The 16,881-nt window shown below is 40.6% G+C and overlaps 1 long non-coding RNA gene across 2 annotated transcripts; it reads left to right on the plus strand.

The window, feature by feature from the left end:
* The first annotated feature begins 1,959 nt into the window (after positions 1–1,959).
* Positions 1,960–16,414, plus strand: LOC101685322. Of its 2 annotated transcripts, XR_200104.2 has the most exons (5): positions 1,967–2,044; positions 8,222–8,356; positions 13,706–13,761; positions 13,857–14,026; positions 15,245–16,414. It is a non-coding gene; the product is annotated as an uncharacterized LOC101685322 (long non-coding RNA). The 2 variants fall into 2 exon arrangements; XR_001180957.2 differs by lacking the exon at positions 8,222–8,356 and having other exon boundaries at positions 1,960–2,044.
* The last annotated feature ends 467 nt before the right edge of the window (positions 16,415–16,881 follow it).

Genomic DNA, 16,881 nt, shown 5'->3' on the forward strand with positions numbered 1-16,881 from the left:
TCATTCATTCACCCAATATTTCTTTGGTTCCAACACGCAGATACAGTACCAAGACTAGAGAGAGGCATGGCAGCTGCCCTCCCAAACCTCACATTTTCTTGCAGCCATCTGACAAAACGTGTTTGGCCAAAGCCCCTATTTCTACAGAGCTAAGACATTTATTACAGGAGAGTTCAGTTAGCTATCAGCAATGTTGGAAATATAGGAACAAAAATGTGAGCCATAGCTTAGTTGGTTCTTTTATTTAATAAACATTCTGATGCTACTTGCTATCCCAGCAACTTAATCTTCACTTGTTCTTACCAAATATTTAAGGAGCCTCAACCATGGGGGAGGCATTTGGCTGGCTAGGCTTTTTTATAGGTTCTGTGAGCAGTGCAAAGGCCCTCAAAGAGCTCACAGGCCAAAAGGGAAATAAGACATGTGTATAAATAACTACATTGCATTGAAAATATACAAATAGCACAAAAAAAGGCAAACAGAGAAACTGTCGGTAGAGTTCGGGGATGGTGGCATTGTTAGATGGAACAGGAAAGCTGGAGTGTATGAAATCTGAACCGAGACTTGATGAAAGAGTAGGATTATGGCAAGTGGAGATTCTTCAACACAAAAGCAACAGAACACTAAGTTTTTCAAAACACCTTTGCGTTCCTTATCCCACTTGTGCTTCATGAGAGCTCTGTAGGATAGAGAAATTAGCAATATTGTTATATTTTCTTTCTGAATGTAAAAACTGAGCCTTGGATAATTTAAATGACACACCAAAAGCCACCAGGCAGGCACACTGCTGGACAAGTTTCATTAACACACAGTATTAATGGGATCTCCAGTCTGTCTAGGCTGTGGTAGACACAATTCTAAAATGACCCCTCAGATTTCCCATCTCCTCTCCTCAAATAGTCTTCAAGACTGTGAGCTTGATGGATATCTCTCCATCACTGGGTTATGTTAGACAGCACAACTGATTTTTTTTTTTAAAAGGAGACCCAATCACATGAGACTTTAAAAGCAGAGCAGGGAGGTTCCTCCAGCTGGTCTCAGAAGGGGAAGTCAGGGTGATCCAACTTGAAGAAGATTCCCCGCTTTAGAGATGGGAAGAGATGTGAAACTCTCCAAGGACCTAAGAGCAGCCTCATGGAGATAGACCAGCCCCCAGTCAACAGCAGCAAGACAATGGGGACCTTAGTCTTACAACCACAAAGAAAGAAATTCTGCCCTCAGCCTGAGGAAACTTGGACACAGATCACTGACTCAAGACAAGGACTTTGCTTTCACACTCATGAGAGCCTAAACAGAGGACCTGGATAAAACATGCTGAACCTAGACCAATAGAAACTATGAGGAAGAGTTTAAAACAAAAATAAAGCTGTCTTAATGTGCACTGTTCTAAACCTCTAAGTTGGTGGTAACTTATTACAAAGCAATAGAAAACTGATAAAGAGGTCACCTCAAATTTTGCTATACCTGTTTACCTAACTTCAGAATGCCATACTCACCAAGACAAACTTATCACTCCAAACAGGGCAACCTTTCCCCTGCTGCTGAGTACATTTTGTCCTTTGCTGTCTTCCCAGTCTTGCTCATACAGTTCATCCCAATTTTTATGATCTCATGCCCTTTCTTCACTTATACAAATTATCCTTATAACTTCAAGGCAGAGGAAGCAAAAGGATACTAGCCTGCCTGACTGGGCATAATGGTGTAGTAGACTGCATTTAACAAAAATGGTTACAACAGTATTTTTGGTTCCACACAACCATCTATAATTTGCCATTCTCCCATGAAGAGGTGCAGTCTGTGTCCCTGCACCTTGAAACCAAACAATTTCAAGGCTGGAAAGGTCTAGGTTACAAGAGATAACAGACTACAACAGAAGTGGTGCTCTATGATTCCAGAGGTGAGGTCACAAAAGGTAATAGGCCTTCTCCCTAGCGCTCCCTCTCTTGGACGCTTGTCCTTGGAACCCAGTTAGCATGCTGTGAGGAAGCCGAGGCCAAGGGGGAAGGCCCACAGGACAGATTCTGAGACCTGGTCCTCAACCTCGGTGAGATCTCAGCTAGTGACATTCGGTTAAATACTGAACCATCAACTTCCTGGAAGTGGGTGGGAGCTCTGATTTGTAATATTACTAGTGCCAACTTCCATGGTGTAAATATTGCCACTAGGGCTGATTTTGAACTACAAAATGATGCCACTGAAAATGGATTTGGGGAGGAGATGCACACAAGTGGCTTTGCACACCAATACAAGTTGGCTCCAGCACACCACTGCCCCCCTCCCTGCCCCCAGCCTGCACTGACTTCCCAGGTAGGAGTGAGCCACCTCAGAAGCAAATACCCCAGCCCCACAGGACTCTGCATGAAGCAGAGATGTGCTTTCCCCTCCAAAACCCTAACCAAATTTCAGGTTTATGAATAAAATACATTATTAGTATTGCTTTAAGTTATTAAGTGTTGGAACAGTTTGTTATAAAGCACACAAGTAATCAAAACAGATAAAGGTGAAAGAGAGGAAGATTTCAAGATGACCCTGAGATTGTAAGCTCAAAAGGCCAGAAAAGCAAAGCATTTATATAATTAAAGCTAAGGAATCTGAAGCCAGAATTTTTAAGTTTAAAAATCACAATTCTAGACTAAAGCAAAGCAAATAGATAACAGGGCAGCTGATATTGGTTAGACATTAGGTGATTATCTGATTAAAGCAATTCACACCAAGATGTTACTAGAGCCCAGCTTAACCTCTCAGGGAATTTTTACATTTTGAAAGAAGAGATTAATAGAACAAATTAGTAGCCCTCATAGCAAAGCTAGTTTGAGAATTTCTGTTGCTAAAATCAAATAATGGCAGTTTTAAAGGACATTTCAATGAATACAATTTTCTCAATTTAAAATTCTGTCCCACTGGAAAAACCAAAGTTTTCTTAAATCTTTCATAAGTGCTATAGTTGGCTGTTGGTGAGTCCTCACAAATGACAAGACAATTAAGTTCTACATTACTATTAGCAGAAAAAGTTAGAATCGTCCCTAGTTGATTGGTATGTACAATTATGGAAATGACTTCATAGTGCAGCACACAATACAGTCAGATTTTCTGCTGGTTAAGTGGTCTTAGTTTGTAAATGGTATTAAGTATATAAATATTTCATGGCGTTCTTCTCAGAACACTACTTCTTTCAGGTGTTTTGCCAACTGAACAAGATTGAGAACCACTAGCTTAAATGAATCTGTCATTAGTGGAATGTAAGAGAGGGTATTTTTTTTAACAGGTTGGAAAGCCTTGCTGCACCATCCCTGTTCTGAACAGCTGACATGCATTCACCACAGGACAGAAAAATTAGTAATCAGCAACTTGGCATCTTACTTTTTTTTTTGAATGGCATAGAACCCTAGCCTTAAGGCAGCAGAAGGAAGCCAGAAGCTTTCTGAAGACAAATTTAGCCTAAAGACGGAGAGCCATATGGTGGTCCAAAGAGATATGTGATTAAAAGGTTCAACTGCATAAATGTAAAATGAAAATTGTAACCAAAGTCTAAGGGTGAGACCAAGGTGATTCAGAACAATTAGAAAAAATAGGAAGGGACCCAAGTTAGCAATCCTAGTTCTATCATGCTCACTTAGTTGCTTTGAGAAAGTGCCTGTGTGTGAGAGAGTGTGTGTGTGTGTGTGTGTGTGTGCGTGTGTGTGTGTATGAGAGAGAGACAGAGAGAGAGACATCAAAGTCTTGGAGAACTGTTTCTCAAACAAGTCTATAAAATGTTCTATCATCAATAGATGAGAAAGTCAGCCAATTTTGGGAAAAAAGCACTCCTTTTGTATCAGACTTACAAATAAAAATAATAAAATGAAAATAAAAGGCTTAACTTTGAATGGTAAAATCAGATCACATCTGGTAAAAACAGATCACATTGAAATATAATTGCAGTCATACTCAAAACTGTGATGGCTGAATTTTATAATATTTGGACCTCTTAATAAAAATGTTAGCTAAAAAAAGTAAGCCAGCCATAAGATTCTGAGTTTACATAAAATACAAGAATAATTACTTATTGATATTTTCTGTGGTTTATATCCCATCCATTTCCAAAATGGATCTGAAGCGGCATTCCCTTTTAGATCAAAGTTGACTCTTCAAGCTCGCTCTCTTTCTCTCTCTCATAATATAACAAGATGAGTAGGTCTTGAGAGCTCCTTTTCTTTATTGTCACTTGAAGCTTCTTAATAATTTAAAGTATTGAGGAAATCAACCTCTTCTGAGTTTTTTAATCTACTTTTCAGCCCTATTTCAGTGCATATTCTTGCTATAGCTATCTTTTTTCTAACACTGACTTTCCTCAAACATTTTTCTTTTATCTTTAAAAAAATTAACTTCAGAGTCAAAGCTGGTATAGAGAGCTGGAGGGTAGGGAGAGAACTGGTATCCATCCCCTTTGAAAAATTTGAAAACAAAACAAAACCCTTTGTTGGCAAGAGTGTGGTAAGAGCCATGTGCTCATACACCTGTGAGTCAAAATATGACAGAGCTTTTAATTGCCCATATCCTGGATTAAGAATACACTCATTGTGATGAGCCCTGAGTACTAGATCAAATGACCAAATCATTATATTGCACATCTGAAACTAATATAACATCGTATGCCAGTTATACTTGAATTTTAAAAATGAATCAATTAGTTTAAGAAATATTGCCTTATCCTTTGACCCCAAAATTTAAAGTTAGGGAAAGCAGTCTGAAAAAATGTTCAAAAGATTTTTAAAAATCAATCTGAAAGTCTCATCTCATTGTTAGTTACAATAGGATTTTTAAAGTAGCATAAATGCCAACAATATAATGAGTTTAAACACATTCTAGTATATCTATATAGTATAATAATCTATAGAACTCTATACACAGTATGATTTCACTTATATATGTTTCTGTGTGAGTGTACACACATACACACACACACACACACACACACACACACACGACTGAGGAGGAAATAAGCAGAAATTCTAACAATTACTTCCAGTGTAAGAACTGCAATATTTCTATTCTTCTTCTCTATATATTTCTAAACTTTCTAAATGTTCTATAATGGATATTATTTTTACAATCATAAAAAATAATGCTATAAGTTGCCTATTCATTTCCTTAAAAAATCAATCAGAATACCCAAATCTTTGAATTACTCCAGAGAGTTTGATGCTAGGTTAACTTGATTCCTTTTTTTTTTTTTAAAGAAGATTTGCTTATTTGAGAGAGAGAGAGAGTACAGGCACACATGCGCACGAGCAGAGGAAGGGATAGTGAGAGAGAGGGAGAGAGAATCTTAAGCAGGATCCACGCTGAGCATTGAACTGGACCAGGAGCTGGATGGGGGGCAGACACCAGGCTGAACCTGGGGCTGCACGTGGGAATCGGCCTCACAACCCTGAGCTACAACCAAGAGTCAGACGCTTAATGGATTGAGCCACCCAGGTGCTCCAACTGACCCTCCTTTTTATTGGGTGTGCCTCACTAAGACTTTGCTTCGGCTTTGTTTTTCCTTTTCCACTTGTGCCTTATGCTGCCTGCTCCTGAGGACTGCACCCCAATGTGTTCCAAGCGGGGAAGGGGGTATAGTTTTCTCTCTCCCACTGATACTGCTATTTTCTACTTTCTGCTTTTCCTAGGCCTTATAAGCCAGAAGGCCCCTCTCTTTTTCTCTTCCTTTTTCAGGCCTTGCCCTAGCAAGACACTGGCTTTGACAGTGTTGTTTTTTTTAATCCCTATCATGAAACTTCCAAAAGCCAATTTTCTTCCTGGGTTCACATGGAAGTAGAAGTTGTGGGCCAACATGCTGTTTTGTTTTGTTTTGTTTTGTTTAAATTAAAGAAAAAATTGTCAGAATTCTGAAGCTTGATCCTAATTTTACTTTCTGTAAAAGTAAAACTTATCTTTTCTGGCTCCTTTATGTAAAGATCTTCAATAACATATTAGTCCTATGAAGATTTTTGGCTCCTTCATCTCATATATATCAAGAGGTCAAGAATATTTATACCCTTTGAACCAATATTCCAGTTCTAGAAATAGAGCTCCGCAAAAAGACCCAAAACTAGGGGTGGAAGGAGGGGGCACATGATGATATATTCACCGAGCATAATTTATAAGAGCAAAAATTTAAGTAACAAAAGGGACCTGCCATTGGGAAATACTTAAATAAAGTAAGGCACATCCATAAAATAATTTTTTAATTACAGGTATTAAAATTAATGACTAAGACTAGGTAGCAATGGGCAAATATTTAAATATAATTTTAATGGGAAAAAAAAAAAACCAGTGCTTAAATAACTTCTAAGCAAAGTAAAAACGTACAAGAAAATCTGGAAGAACAAGCAGAGATTATAAAGAAAAGCATCATTTTTCCCTCTAGTTACTTTCATTAGTTTGGAATATATTCAAGTCCTAATAAAAAGGGACTTATTAACAATTCTAAAAGTTCCAGTATTGAAAGATCTTACTACCCACATGTGGACTGAGGTGAAGCTTCCGTCCTTCCTACTTACCCCACCCCCAGCAAGACAATGGTAACCACCTTCTAGAGAAGACAAAGACAGTCCCATGTCACAAAGATGGCAAAGCGTCTCACGTTCCTCCCACCCAAACAGCTCTACTCGGAACAAAGCCAACTCAAAACCATAATTTACCACTGTCTTAACCATTTGTGACACAGCCTCTCTCCCTGGATCTGCCCACAGCTCGGGCACTATTTCTTCCCATGACAGTTGTCTTGTGCAACAAAGTTAGCAAGTCTTTGGGGGCCTGTGATGTGCCCACCAGGCAGTCATGCAGAGAGGGATTTCCCACTACCTTTTGGAGCTCATATCTACTGTCTGGCCATGCCAGAGGCTACCATCAGGAGACATCTGAGGATGGCTCCACTCACTTTGACCATGTGGAGAGATCCCTTTCAGGCCCTCTGCCAGACCCACGGCCACCTCTGCTCTCCACCTACTTCTTAGCATTGCTGTTCTATTTGGCCTTCCACTAGAAAGTTCTTAAAACCTCTCATTAAGGCAGCTAACCTTTTTTCTATTTCTCAAGGAGCTTGTAGGAAAAATAGTACTTCTGTTCCCTGTTAAGTCTTCCCCCCAGTGGATGGCTGAAGAAAGGCAATTCACTCATCCTGATGGATGGAACTCAGAATCTGCAGAGCCTCTAGACGCTGAGCCCTCTCATTTCAGTTCTGTTAGTGTGTCCAGGGAGCACAAAAGACCCCCTAGAGGAGGTGTGCATCGGATATGCAACTCCATATGCATCATGACTAGGTGAATTTTCAAAGCTGCACAATCTTCCCACCCTTCCAGTAAGAGGAAAATCCCTCATTAATGAGACTGTCTTAAATGCCAGGGGGCTACGTAGAAACTTCACTGAAGGCCTTCACCCATGACCTTGCTTGCCTTTTTCCTAGGCAGCCTTCCTTGGGCCCAAAGGAAGATTTTCCTAAAGTCCTGAGCTATTGCAGAATCCCAGGTCCCTTATATGCACACTTTATTTTGAACTTTAGAAAACCACATGTACATAAAAAAAGAATTAGAAGAATACACCCCCAGGCTCACCCCACCCAAATGATCATTACAAGTGTTGGAAAAGTGAAATTACAGATGATTTATTCTCTAAATCCTTATTTTCCAAATGTTTATGTTTACTCTTTTCAACCTAAAGTACGGAGCACAAATAACACGAGAATGTCCCAAGATCCTCACCACTGATCAAAGCTTCCTACAAAACCAAAATATTTCTTCTATTTGATCTTTGTTTTGTTTTTCCAACTTCTTTCCCCTTTCTGGTGTGGATATCTAATCGTAGTCTCAGACATCTGCCCATTCATCCATCCCCTTTCCATTACTGCCTTCGAGAAACCAAGGAGAGAAGCCAAGAGCAGCCTTAAAAAAGAGAGAGAAAGAAGGAAAGAAAAGAAAGTAAGCAAGTAAGAAAGAAGCACTCAGCGGCAGCCACAGGCACTAATGGGAGAAACTAGAGAAGGTGTCGTTTTTCACTCAAACTGACATTTAAGCTGTTTCATAAACATGAAATCAAACTTGAGGGTCCAGATGGGCTGCCGCCCCCTCTGCCTTTTGCTGGAATGACATGCTATTTACCAGCCTCAGAAAGGGGGACTGAGGAATGAAACTTTCGGATGATGAGTCACTGAGGGAAATGATTGACGAGCGATGAATGAACTGGTGATTTTTTCATACAGAATCGGGAGAGAGCCACGGCGAGGCTGACAGTGATCCCCACGCAGACTGCAGCCAATGGGATGGACTGTGACAAGCAGCAAGAAGGTCACATTTCCCAGGCCCTGAGCTGAGAACAAGTCATGGCGTATCACGAGGTACACGGAGACATTTCCGAGAAGGCAGGGTCATTCTTATTGTGGGGGCTCCTGATCCCACACAGCAGCTGTTTCGTGCCCTACATGCAACATAAGAAGAGCAGCATGTGAGGCCAAATATAAAATCTGAGTTTGGAAGACACCGGCATCCTCCAGGATCTTCAGTTCACGAAATGGAGTATTTACGACAGCACTACCCCAGCAGGGCACCCGAGAGCCTGATTCTGGAGGTGAGCGTTGCGGAGCCCTGTCTGCATTGCCAGAGCCTTGTGCAGCAGCAGAAGTGAGGAAGCAGGGGATTTAAAGACGCCCTACTAGGACTCCAGCAACACCATGCTCTGGAAAGGTCTCTGTTGTTATGCTGCAAAGGTACAACTGCTCCCAAGTTAGGGACGTGAAATGCAGTTCTCCATCATTCTGGAGGACTCTCTGGAGTGCCCTGGCATTCCTCTCTAATTCCTCCTTACAACTCTGAGGAATCTTAGTTTCCTGAAAAACAAACAAAGAGACAGCCCGGGCTTCTTTTATAGCCATTGATGAGAAGAATCACGGAAATCTTATCAAATCATATTTCAATGACAGAAAGGAGATTTTAATGATGGCCGTGGCTTGAATTTTTTTCATCGTTCAAAAAGCAGGAACTTGAGGTCATGTAGGGTACTTTCTCCAATGAAAACACAGTGGTGATCTGCAGGTAGTAGCTGTCACCTGAGCCACAGGTTCCCCTGAATGGGCAAAACAGACCTTTCACAACAGGACAGATTCCAGCTTGTCTGGTCAAATTCCTTGAAGATATCAGCTTTATAGGTGCCTGAGCACCCAGGGGAGAAAGAGCCTTGTTTTATTTCAATAGATGAACAATATTAGAAAGCTGTTCTGCCTACTTCTTTCAAGCATTCTTCTGTAAAACAGAGTCCTCCAGAAGGGACAATGTCAGCACAATGTTAGGGTAGGAAAAATTCCCTCTCTCTGCTTCTCCCCAAACTCCACCATTCTTGCTTAAACAAGACCTATGTCTCCACCTTGCTCCAACTCAGGCTTAACCTACCCCATATGCCACCTTTGGAGGGTCTGATCAAGGGTACTATGCAAGCTGTGCCCTCACCCATGAGCTAATGTCTCTCTGTAAACAGGAAGGAGAGTACCTGCTGGACCATCTGAAGAAGGATTCAGAAAAACAGTGAGAATCTATCCTACTAGAATAAGGAAACTGGTAGACAGAGAAGAAGGTCAGGACAGAGGGACAGGAATACCTGACCGAGCCTGTGGCCGGTTCCCTTTCCCCTTTTAAGTCTTTCAATTATCAGTGGGTCAGTGGTTTACTGGCAGATACAGGTCTTTCTCTTGATCACGTCTAACAAAGAAATAAACATATATATGAAGTATATACATATACTTAAAATACATACATATATATATATATATATATACACATACTGACATAGATGTATTGGTATATATTTTATAAAGTTGACTCAGAAGATCATTATTGTTTAGCTTGATTTGATTACAGTTTATACAATTTTGGAATTGTTCTAAATGGAAATTTCCCTTGAATGGGCCACTGGATTGCCAACCTGCCAGGATCACGAATTCCAGACACACTGTCTTATCTTATATCTTACCTTACACACAGCTATTTATGGTAAGGCCCCCATTAGGGCTATTTGACACAATCAGTCAGGCATGTTTGCACTAGAATATCAGTAGTTTCCATTACAAAGATGCACACCAGTGTAGGGCATATAGAGCCAAAATGTCAAGCTGGTATAAAGGGAACACACCACTTAAAGAGAACGAGTCTCTTCTCTGCTATTTAGGTTCCAAATCATTTCATCGAGATACTGGGTCATATGCTGGCAACTTCCACACTGGAAGAAAATCAACGTCTTAGTAAGAGAAAGTTCTAGCTCACTGGTCAATATTAAAACCTACATTCAATTTAATTCAAAACCCAGATCTTAGTTGAATACTATGTGCTTACCCCTATGCTAGATATTGAATAGGGTTTTTAAAACATTGGTGTTTTTTTCTACCTCTAATGCCATATATGTTTGTCATGAAAAAATTAAACAATAGCATAAGGCAGGAAATAACTGAGTTCCCAACTAGACTACATTGTTGAAAAGTTTTATTTTGATCTCATGACCTCCTCTGTTGAAAAGGAGGGTAAGCGGACAGGTGTTAGGGACAGTTGCTATCATCAAGCAAAAGAAGATGACCAGACACATCCCAAAACGAAAAGACTGGCTACAGTGGAAAAAAGATCTAAAACGAAGTACCTCCCAAGGTGAGTCCCCAACATCCACAGAAGATGCTGTAACAGACAACAGGTTGGAGCCGAGACAAGCAAATAGCCCCTAAGAGTCCTATGATTACAGATACATACAGGACAGTGCGACAAAATTGTGCAAAATGTGGAAGAGCCAACAGGCAGCATTAGGAAAATCTGAAAAATGAAGGCAGAAATCTCGGCCAAGAGCTGGTTTACAAGGCCTCTGCAGAAGATAGGAAAAGCTGAAGTCTTAGCCACCAAAAAACAGGGCACGATGGATCTTCAAAACAGGACATGAGATTTAGGAAAACAAACGACCTAGTCATAACACAGGGGTCCAAAGTCAGGAGGTGGACTCAGGAACCAAAGAACACAGGATTAGAGCCAGGAATGCAATGGTAACCAATATTTATACACTACCCTGTACAGATTCAAAGTATTTTCTCACATGGTATCAAACTGTATGGGCTCTCAGATCACTCACAGTATAAATTCCCTTAGCACATGCCAGGACCCATAGCATGGATGAAACCCTAGAGATAGAGCACAGAGATGAGGAAGACATGGCCCCACCACTTAGGGGAATGTGGTCATGTGTGAAGTACTGATGGGTAAACAGACAAGACAAAATGCAACTGTTCCTGAATATCACAGAGTTCAACAGGAGAAGGGAAGCAGTCCTGTCCTCTGATCCTGTCCTTATTCTTTGTTAACTGAATGCGAAGTTCACAAGTGACAGTATTTGGATCTAAGGATAATGACTTAGCAGCATTTCACATACCAAACAAGTAGAATTTAAATTTCCACACAAGTGAATATTTAATTTCCATCCCACAGGGCTGTACTTAGGGCAAGGGATCATTTTAAAATTCCATAGAATAGGCCCTGCCATGCGGAGCACAAGAGGACTTGGAAGTAGATGGGCTCTAATGAGCTGCTGTGTGATTTGGGTAATGTAGAGCTCTGAGAAAAGACCTTGTACCAATGTTGGGTGATGAACTAAAGAAAAAAAAAACAAAAAACATGAAACCTCAGCTCCAGTCAATGTGGGAAGATTAAGACAATGAATAAATACGTGGGGTTCAGGCCCGGGGGTACCCCGAGGATCTAGGAAACTTTGCATAATTTGAACCCAGTTTCCCTCCTCCCCCAGTCCTCCACCCAAACCTTCTGTTGCTAAGACAACAGGATGCTAGCAGGCATGTGCCAGTGTCTGCTCTCCGTATGCTGTTGCCTAGCAACAGGACTCAGCAGAGCCTGGGCTCTCGCTCTTTACACCTACCCTGCTCCATCCATTGCCTTGACTTGCTAGTTGCTTCCCCAACCCCCAAGGCAAAGAAACAAGAAGCAAGAGAGTACTAAAGGCTCAGGAGCTGATCTTTTCGTCAATACCAGGAGAAAATCCAAGCCTGGCTTCACTCAGCTTAACCCCTACACCATGAAGTTATAAAGTATAAACTCACAATTACAGCTGAACAAAATCAACGGATGATTTGACATTCTTAGTCTTTGAAATCCGGTTATGTAGTCCTAGTCTGTAATACCAAAGGAATGCTGTGATAAGGAAAATACCGAACCACTGAGGCAAAATTAACAAAAAAGGATCTTCCATCTGGAATGAGACAGCAGAAGTGAAAAACAAAAAAGGAAGAGAAGAGAGGAGAAAGAGAAATAAAAAAAAGAAGGCAGAGCCAGTGAAAAGAAGGAACAAGAGAGGAAAAGCTTTTAACTCACGATAAATAATATCTTTTTGGAATATCACAGTGTATAAACTGAGGGGGGAAAGTCTGCAAAATTATGTAGAGTGGAATCTGTTTGCATAGAAGAATAACAATTGAGCTTACTGAGCTTCTTGTGAACACCAGGCATTATGTTAAGTGCTTTACATAGGTTCCTTACATCTTCACATAACCCTGCAGGATGAATACCAAGGAAATGACTTCACAGCTAGAACTAAGGATAGTTCAGTGACTTGACCAAGGCCACCCAGCTAGAAAAGGTGGCAAAGCTAGTAAAACTGTAGCATATTCAATCCAAAATTAGTCTGGCTCAAAATTCCACATGATTTCTCGACATATACTACAATAAATATCTGGGAAAATGCGTGTGAAGCTTGTGAAATAACACAAATTTGTTAAACTGGGGACCTTTTAAAGGAGCTATAAATATGCTTTATCTAACATTAAACGAACGGCTTTTTCTTCGAAGCCTTAATGCAATAATTTATGAAAAGAAAATAATGTTGGCAAGTGGGAAAGGAAAAGCTGATCTTTCAACAAAGTGCTCAGGAAAAAGAGTTTAGAGTCCTTTTGAAGAAGCTGGAGAAAGGAAATTCCAGGATTTACTCCCATTGAAAAGGAGTAAAAAAGAAGGTTCCGATGGAAACTTGGTGACCTCTACCATGGATTTCCTTCCCAGAGGCCACACAGTGCCCCCGGTTGGGGAACACAGAACAATGCACTGACAGCAGGGATGGACACACACGTATTCTGCACTCTTTTCTCAGACCCTTAAATCTCCCTGCAAACAGAAGACATTTGGCATTCTGGGCCCATCAGTCCCAAAGATGTGTCAAAGCCTGTCTAACCTAGGCTTAAGCCAGTAACCGTGCCAAATATATTTATTTCTCATTCTAAAGGGTGGGTTCAGGCATGTTCAGAAAATCCTTCTGGCTTATTCATAATTCCCATGGTAAAGGACCCCCTCTAAATATTAATAGGGACCAGGCAGACCCTACCTATTAGTGTCAAGATCCCGGTATCCCAAGTGCACAAAATTAGGTTACAGGTTAATGGTTCTTTGCCTCCCCAAATGTAAAATGTTATTATTATTATGTTATCACATATGACAGCTATTCTCCAGAAAGAGAGCCTGGCTTTTCTTAAGGATCAGGGCCAAGCATAAAGCAGGCTTTCCTGCTTTTCTACAAAGAGCTAGATGAAGTAACCATCTTGCAGAGTTCTAAAGTAATATAATATGTAGTATGTATTAAAGTAATGCCTATAATGTACAACAACGAACTGTGGAAAGACGACTAATTGTCTCACAATATCCATTCTGCCTTTCTTTCACAGCCAGGAAATTTTAGCTCAGCATATGGCCACTCAGACTAAAGTCTGGCCAATAAAATGTAAGTACAATTGTGGTGTGGCAGCTTCTGAAACTTTAGGAAATAGCTATTACACAAAGTCAACCCTTCTTTTCTTTTGTTCCTTCACCTGCTAGAATGTGGAGGATGTCATCTGGGAGCATGAGAGAGACAGCCACGCTACGGAGGGCCAACGTAGGAGCTTAGGTCCCTCAGGACACAGCGGAACAAAGCTGCTACACCAACTTTGGGTCTATATGGGGCCATATAGGGCTATCCATACCACCACGTTTCATAGAGGAGAGAAGTAAGCTTCTATCTTTTTAAAGCCCCTATTTGTAGGGTTTTACTGTTACTTACAGCCGAATTCAATGTCAAGTAATACACAGAGATTACAGCATAGCTCTTGCAGCCTAACTGGCCATCGAGGCAGGTAATCAGCTGAATGACCTATAGCAGAGAAGAAAATCCTGAATAGGAATGAGGATCTGAATTGTCCCAAGGTGAGTCTCTCATCCTTCACTGGTGATCTGAGGAACTCTTGTCATTTTCATTAAAGATGCAATCTTTCTTGTAGTATGCAAAACAAGATGCTTTATTCCCTACAAAATAAGATATTTTACCCACAGGCAAAAACCTGTCCTTTAAAGTTTCGCTGCCGCTCCCTGGAGGAGAGAGAAGTTCATCAAATCCTCCTGAGCACATACCCAATATGCACACCTAAGGGGTACTATGTCTCAAAACCCTTCCAAGAGGCAATACCCAACAGGCCTATCACTACAGCCCTTGTACTGATTATGAAGTAAACTTCAGGGTAGTGAGGAAAATCATCTAGCAAAATGGACAAATATATAATATGACTTAATATCTTTTCAATGTTTAAAGAGAATCTGTACACTAAATCTGTACACTAAAAGTCCGTACGATCCACATAAGTATTGTCCAATAGAATTTTAATGCCAACCACATACGTAATTTTAAATTTTCTACTAACTTCATTGGAAAAAAAACAAACGAAACAACTGAAAACAATTTTAATACTATCTTTTATTTAACTGAATATGTTAAAAAATATTATGAACATTATATAGTATAATCCATCAAAATATATATATTTGCCTTTTTTTTTTTTAAGGAAAACCTTCAAAGTCCAGTGTATTTTACACTTGTGGCACATTCCCATTTGGGCTAGCTGCCTTTCAGATGCTCAACCACCACTGTGGCTAGTGGCTGCCCTACTGAACAGTATGGATCTAGAGTGACCACTCAGTCATTAGTAGAAATAAGGACATCATTGTAATATATTGAGCCTCTAAAGTTCCCCCAAGTCCAATCAAGGTCCATGCGTTCTAGCTAAAATTTGATCTAACCATAGTGAAGGTGACTCTGTGTGAATAGCTACTGAAATGGTTGAGCCATGTACAATCATTTCTTCAAATCTTTCCTACCACAAAGTTTTTCATTTGTGCTAACCTTGTATCTACTGCTGCATTTGACCTTATTCTCCTGATTTTGTCTTCCACAGAGGAGAGATGCAGTGAACCCAAGCCTTCCACATAACCCTCATCTCCGTTGGCAGGAAACTCCAAGAACATTCTCAATTTATGGAAGCACAAAGGTGGTAGTGGTTTAGAAAGGCCAAATCCAAACCCCATTCAGTCTTGGGGTTTCCTCTGCCAACTGGCTCATAAGTACCTTCGTTTTCCAGTATAATTCTAAGCCAAGGACACTGGCAAGCTTTTCTTTAGCTACAAGCAATACTCAGTGAAACTTCCAACTCAGGTCTACTTAGATCTTTAAAAAGGAAAGTTTTAAGAAAAGGGGGAATAGCAGGAGGAAGATGGAGGAAATAGAAAAAAAGGATAAAGAAGAAGTGGGAAAATTAAGGCAAAGAAACATGCTGGCCCTCACATGATGAGGGCTGACATTAGAACATAAATCTAAGAAAATATCTGTTTCACCTACCTGCCTGGCTGGGAATTCAAGCATTAGTAATTTATTTCTTTGAGCTAAACCAAGAGTCCATGCATACCCAGTTAAAATACAAATAGCCCTAGAAAGCAAAATACCAAACTTCAGCTCTTACTACAATTTAATTTATCAAATATAAGCAATTTGGTCAACTAAGAAGGCCCTAGAGAGGCAGACACTAGTCTGGTGAGTTGTGACATGCAAGGTCGGAAAGATTCAGGAAATGGGAGCCAAGGCCTCTGGTCATTAGTGTTAGAACCTGGGGGATCTGGCATAAAAGGCACATGGAACAGCAGAAGGACACTGACAGGAGGACAGAGATTGCAAACCCTGACCCATTCATGGCCCATAGCCACCCTGCACACAACCTGCATTATGTCATCAATCCATAAAAATATAATTGTTCCTTTTCTCCACTCTTTTGCCCAAACTGCATATTGAACTTCCATCACTTTACCATAAACTTGCTGCTTCAGATTATCTGTATTAACCTCTCGAAGATACGAAGAACACAACATGTCACTGTCACTTCAACACTCATGTTTTATTAAGATCAGCTTCTCCTCCCTGGTCCTAGTGAGCTGCTGGCCTTCCAGTTTACTCGACCCATTAGTAATGAAATAAGCCATTAAATCTTGGGGCTTTTAAAATTTAACTGGACAGTCAGGCAGTGGAAAGTCAGTGCTTAACAACAGATCTCAGAAATTTATGAATACCAGGAAAGATCCAACAGTTGGAAGGAAAAAAAAAAAAAAAAAAGAACTTCAAGTTCAAGAGAGGTTATTCATTCAGTCATTCAACAACAGTGATGGGGTAGCTGTTACATGCCTGGCACTGTACTAAGGGAATGGCAGTCAGTAATGGACAGGATGACAAATACCTGCGTTAGGTGCCATCACAGAGCTGTCCTCGGGTAGAAACGGGAAACAGAGGAGAATGCTGGTTCAGAAAAGTGGTTGGCCAAGGGCTTGGGCCCTTCTTTTTCACAGGTCCATGTCTCTCTCTTTCCCCACACTGCCTTCTCAGGCAGCCCAACAATGCTCACTGGCCATGAATACACAAACAACTGTGCTTCCCTGTTAGAAAGCAAAGAATGAGGATGGGGGAGGTTAAGGAGGAAGAACGAGGGAAGAACTAGAATCAAAGCTTACTCTAAGTCCCTTTGCCAATTATCAACTAACGGTAAACATG

The sequence above is a fragment of the Mustela putorius genome, unplaced genomic scaffold (genome assembly GCF_011764305.1).
Source record: "Mustela putorius furo isolate JIRA1106 unplaced genomic scaffold, ASM1176430v1.1 tig00003834_pilon_pilon_pilon, whole genome shotgun sequence".
In the NCBI taxonomy this organism is placed as follows: Eukaryota; Metazoa; Chordata; class Mammalia; order Carnivora; family Mustelidae; genus Mustela; species Mustela putorius.